Here is a 6,154-nt window from a genome sequence, read left to right on the forward strand (position 1 = left end):
CGGTCTTTTCTCCTTGTTGTGTGCATAGAGAGAGAGAGAAGCTCCGATGTCTCTTCTTATCTGGACACGAATCCTACGGAATCAGAGACCTATCCTTTTGGTTTCACTTAAGATCAATTACTTTCTTAGAGGGCCATCTCCAAATATAGTCACATTGGGAATTACAGCTTCAACATTTAGGTTTTAGAGGAATATAAACATTCAGTCCTTAATAGTAATCACAATGATTAGTTAACTATTTGCTTAACTATTAGTCTCAATAATTAAACTTTTCCAAAACAAAACAAAATGTCATAATTCCAGTTTTGTGTTTCAATTACATATAGGGTTGTTGCTGGTGATTAAAACATATTCTGGGAGATAAAAATGATAATTATTAAAAGCAAAGCATACACCATGTCAGAATGTCCGAAGAATAGGCATCTCTAAGTCAATAAAACTCACAGATATGTGTTATATCACTTGACCAGTGAGAAAGAACTAAGCAAGCAATTTATCTTCTGTACAGACAAAAACTAAAATATATATTTTTATAAATACGTATTCATTAAGTATACTGTGTTTTGCTTCATTCTACATATTTTGCATAAAGTATATTCTTGTCAAAGTTAAAACTTGGATTAATGTCTGATGTGTGAAGTTATCCAATTCATATTCAGTCATTTCACAGCTTTGTAGTTCTAATCAAATAACAATGGTCTTATCTAGGCTAAGAAAATGGCTATCTAGGCTAAGAAAATGTTTGATCAGCGTCTTAATTTGGACTTTATGCACTGTACACACACACACACACACACACACGCATGCACTCCTTTCCAAAGGGCCGATTTGTTATTTCATTTTAAAAATATATCTAATCTTAATATGCTTGGAAAGCAATACAAAAAAAATGAGTGCTTAAAGTATACTGTTTCTTCTATAAAAAAATTTTATGAGTGTTTTTGGCTACCCAATTAGTCTTTCTGCCTTCTGTCTCTCTGCTTTTTAATTTATCCACTGTACTTCTTCCAAATTAGTTATCTTATAACACTGCTTTTATTTTCTTTTTTTCCTTTTTTTAATGTGTTAAAATAAACATAACAAAATTTACCATCTTAGCCATTTTTAACTGTATAGTTCAGTGGTATTCAATATAGTCACATTGTTGTAGAGCCATCGCCACCATCCATCTTCGTAACTCTTCATCTTGTAAAACCAAAAATCTATGCCTATTAGAAAAACATTTCGTATTCTTCCCTACCTCTAGCTCCTGGCAACCACAATTTTAATTTCTGTCTCTATAATGTTGTCTACTCTAAGTATCTCCTATAAGTAGAATCATACAATATTTGTCTTTTTGTAACAAGCTCATTTCACTTAGCATAATGTCCTCAAGATACATCCATGTTGTAACTGTAGCACACTACAGAATACCATTACAGCCTTACTTTTTAAGATTGAATAATATTCCATTGTATGTAGATACCATATTTTGCTTATCCATTCATCCATCAATGGACACTCAGATTGCTTTGACATTTCCACTATTGTGAATAATGCTACTATAAAGGTGAGTGTACAAGATTCTCTTCAAGACTTTGGTTTTAATTTTTTTGGATATATCCCCAGAAGTGGAGTTGCTGGGTCATATGCAAATTCTATTTTTAATTTTTTGAGGGACCTCCATACTGTTTTCAACAGCAGCTGTATAATTTTGCATTCCTATCAACAGAGCACAAGTATTCCAATTTCTCCACATCTTCGCCAATACTTACTGTTTTCTGTTTTTTGATAATAGTATCCTAATGGAAGTGCGTGGTTATAACACTGCCGTTTATTACATAACTATTGCTCAAAAACCTTCTGTAACTCCCCATTACCTTGAGATAAAGTGTATAGCTTTTATATACTGTCAACAACAAAGCTTTTAGAGTTACTTCTACCTACTGCTATATATAAAGCCCCCAGCAGTCTTATCGGTGTCCTCATTATCTCTTAAACTTTATGTATATATTTTTTTCTCTTATGTGCATATTATTATTTGCAAGATTTCTTACACGTGGCACGCATTTCTCTTCACCTAACCCAATGATTCTCTAGGGAACGATATTGTCATTTGGAGCAGAACAGGTTTTCCCTCTGCAGAATTTTCCTGCAGCTTTACAGAACATTAAGCATCCTTGGTCCTTGCTCACTAATGCCAGCAGAACTCATATAGGGACAGCCAACAATGCCTCCACACATTTCCAAGCACCACTATTCAGGACTCTTGTGGTTATAAGTAGCAGAAAATATCAATCAATTTGGCTTAAGTAAATAAGTGAGCATGTTAGCCAATGGACTTGAAAAATTCAGGGCAAGTTTTATGACTTCAGATAGCTATGGGCATACTAATGTCTAAATATTTGTTCTCACTCTGTATAACTCTTCTGCTGTCCAGCATATTTGGAGATGGGCCTTTCTTTATGTAAGTTTCCAGTAATATCAGACTTATATCCTCCTAGTTTTAATTCTTACAGAGGAGAGCTTGTTTCTTTCTCAGTTACTCAAGCAAAAGCTCCATTTAGATTTGAATTGCCTTGGCTGGAGTCACAATCTTTTAGAAAGGTACCACAATGGCCAGAGAAACATGACATTCTTTCATACACTTCTCAAGCCTAGAGTAGGATGTGGACTACCATTTGAAGACGGGTAGCTCCCCTAAGAAATATAAGGTGGTGTTAGCATAAGAAAGAATAATGGATTCTAGGTAGCAAAAATGGCAGTAAGAAGTGACCTATAAAAAATATTAGCTGCTCTCTACAGCCATACTACCCTGAACAAGCCTGATCCCATCTGATCTCGGAAGCTAAGCAGGGTTGGGCCTGGTTAGTTCTTGGATGGGAGACCACCTAGGAAGACCAGGTGCTGTAGGCATAAATTTTTTTTAAAAAAAATAAGGGATTGTAAGCTGACAAGGTCCTTGCAATCTGTGAGGTCAACCAAGGGTTGCCTCGCCTAAAGAAAAAAAAAATAGCTGCTTAATCTTAGGCAAAGAATTTTCTCTTTTCCAAATCTATAAAATGCAAATAAATGGCCACTATCTTATAGGTAGATAGTGTAAGATTCAACATGGAAAGTGTCTCATTTAAGACCTGCAACAGCTGTGCTTAAAACATGATTCATCCCCTTTGCATTTCTCTCTAAGGTGCTTGCTAGTCAGGGATAGTATTTTTTTTTTTTTCCTAAATATTTGACAATCGATATGCATGAGCACTGCCCATTCAGATCTGGGAACCTGACCTGTCAAAATGGAATTCAGCCAGTACACTACACCAAGTAAATATACAGCCGTTCATTAGATTTGGTCCTAGTAAAAATCGTTCATAATAATCCTATCTGTGATCATCTCTCTTTATACTTCTAAAGATTTCTGTCTAAAATCTTTTATCACCAAAGACTACTTTTATTAATTCTAGTCCTGTGCATTCCATGATTTTAACCATTTTGCCTACATGGTACTTGCATTTGTTCTGTAAAACCTGTTTTTAATCATTCAGGTTCTTGATTTGAATAATGAAAGGTGCATGCCGGTCAGAGCTATATGAACACCTAATTCATATAGTTCCTCCCTAAAACAGTGACATACACAGAAGATAGCCTGCACTCTTCATGCCTCATAAATTAGAGAGTTGTTGAGAGACTCTGGTTAAGTGTGTGGAGCTGCATTCACTAAACCCATCCACCCTTCAATGTTCCAGTGGCCTCTGTGCACATGGATTAAAAAACCAGTGATACTAGATAAGGATAATGGTTTTTAGAGGCTGATTCCCAGCATTGCTCTCTTAACGAGCTGTGTGACTTCAGACAAGTTTCATCACCTTATTGATTCTCAGTTTTTTATTTCTATAAAATATAAATTCTAATTCAGAGTTTTCAGGGAGAATTGGAGATCTACCAAAATTTCTGACAAGTAGCCATTTTAAAAATGAACTCTTACATTTGCTGAATATAAGGGTTTTTGTGACATCGCTGCTAACTATCCTAGTTATTTCGTCATTACCTATGTGTCGTTCTTGCCACCTCAGTTTATTGGGAGATTTTTTTGTGTCCATGAATTCTTATTCTCTGCTTTGCCTACCACAGTGCTATATAAGCATTAAGGTAGGGGTGAATGAATGTATGAATAAATGAGAATTTTGTTAAGTAGACCTTTCAAAATGAAAATGGAAATAATTTGAGGAATCCCATATGGGTCAGATAAAGCTGTGGGAGAAACTTTACACCTAAGCATAAGATTTTTTCTCTACCAAAAAAAATGTTGTTGTTGTTGTTGTTTTGTCAGAATTAAAAAAAAAATAAAGTTACATCTAATTTTAAAACATTTCAATAATTTTAGATAAACTTAATATATATATATTTTTTACTAAAGTCTATTTAACAGTAAATGTTCATAATAGATTCTGATATATCGGAAACCGCTTTGAAATAGGAGCCAGAAATGAGGGTCTGAGGCCGCCGTTTGAATTCCACATTTCAACTTTAAAACATGTGGTTGGACTAGGTAATCTTTCTGATTCAATTATTCATACATTCTATAATCTTGCAAGCAGACATGCTCAGTGGAAAACAGGACATTCTCAAAATAAGTAAGAATCAGAGCAACTTATTTACGGCCCAAAGGCAAATAAGGGCTACTCGTCTCTGGAGCTCACATTTTACTGAAATAAAAAGTAAGCAAATAAATAAATAAATAAATAAATAAATAAATAAATAAATAAATAAATAAATAAATAAATAAATAAATAAAAATAAATAAAATAAAATAAAATAAATAAAATAAAATGTGATATGAAGGACGTAAATCAAGGCAAGGTGATAAAGAATGAGTGACAATGGCCATGCTAGCTGACTGATCCAGATAAGTCTGAAGACAAGAAATCTGAACTATGTGTGGAAGGAAGAAAAGGGTCCAACCATGCCAAGATTGATGGTCGGGAGGAGCATTGCAGAGAAAGGCTTATAGATAGATGCCAACTCCTGGAAGCTGGCTGGGCTTAGCATGTTAGAGCCAGAGAGCGAGAAGACTATTTGGAGTATAATAAGATAGTGGACAGACATGGAAAAATAACTTGGATGAGTTAGATAGTAGCTAGATCATAGAGAGTTTCATAGAGAGGTCATAGAGTTGTAAGAGTATAAATTTTAGATTTTATTCTAAGTGCTTTGGAGAGTGATGGAATGAGGTTTATCTTATAAAGCCCAGTTGTGTGAAAAGTTTGCATATCTAAAAACCAGGTTTTTCTGTTTTGTTTTGTTTTGTTTTGTTTTGTTTTGTTTTGTTTTTATAATGGTGTTGTCCTGATTCAAATAAAAAGAAACTGTTGGAAAAGGATGGGTTGTTGGTAAACATTCCTTTCAAGTATCTGCAGCTATTTTATTCACACTTCCTAATCAATACTCAAGGAACAGGTTATAACGTCGTTTAAACAAGTCAGTTCATGGCTGGCACAGCCATTGCCAGCATGTTCATGCGTTCCAGTTGTTTTTAAAACTGTATTTTACACCAGGGGACATTGCACACAGTAAATGTCAAGGATTCACTAGGGGCATTGCAGTTTCTGAGGCATGAAGCTAATACATATTTGTCTCATTACTGTCAGCCGATCAACTTTATTCCGTGGATGGCAAGGGCTCACAGCTCATAGGAGATGTAGTTACAAATGACCTCTGGGAGTTTGTGGGGATCACAACTTTCAAAATTCACAGTAGTGTCATATCATTAATAAGAAACTAAAGAAATGAGGTCCACGGACTTTTGGATACTTGACTTCCTAGAAACAGGTGAGGGGGGTCACATTTTTCAGCTCTGATACACTAAACCTTAAATTGAAGGCACCATAGAGCGTTTGAGTGGGCAGCTTAACCCACTCCTGTGGTTTCCATATTGCCCAACAATTTTCCTGAGGTAAACATGTTTTACAGGATCATCAGGCTGTTAATGGTCTTTTGCTTGAGTAATTCCAGAAGACAGAGGAAAAGAAAATTCTGATTTCTTAGTGGGGGCAATTATGTAGTATGGGAGTTAGATTATTTTTTTATCAATCTATGTTTATCTAGGTTTAGTCTCCATTTTTAATCAGGTCTTATGTTTTTTAGGAATAGATTATTTTCTTATTGTACTTTCATTTTATTT

General features: G+C 34.8%; 1 non-coding gene across 1 annotated transcript; it reads left to right on the forward strand.

The window, feature by feature from the left end:
- The first annotated feature begins 2,776 nt into the window (after window positions 1-2,776).
- On the forward strand, window positions 2,777-2,895 carry LOC120616946 (5S ribosomal RNA). Its single transcript, XR_005656737.1, has one exon. It is a non-coding gene; the product is annotated as a 5S ribosomal RNA (ribosomal RNA).
- Window positions 2,896-6,154: the final 3,259 nt, after the last annotated feature.

The sequence above is a fragment of the Pteropus medius genome, unplaced genomic scaffold (genome assembly GCF_902729225.1).
Source record: "Pteropus medius unplaced genomic scaffold, Ma_sr-lr_union100, whole genome shotgun sequence".
NCBI lineage: Eukaryota > Metazoa > Chordata > Mammalia > Chiroptera > Pteropodidae > Pteropus > Pteropus medius.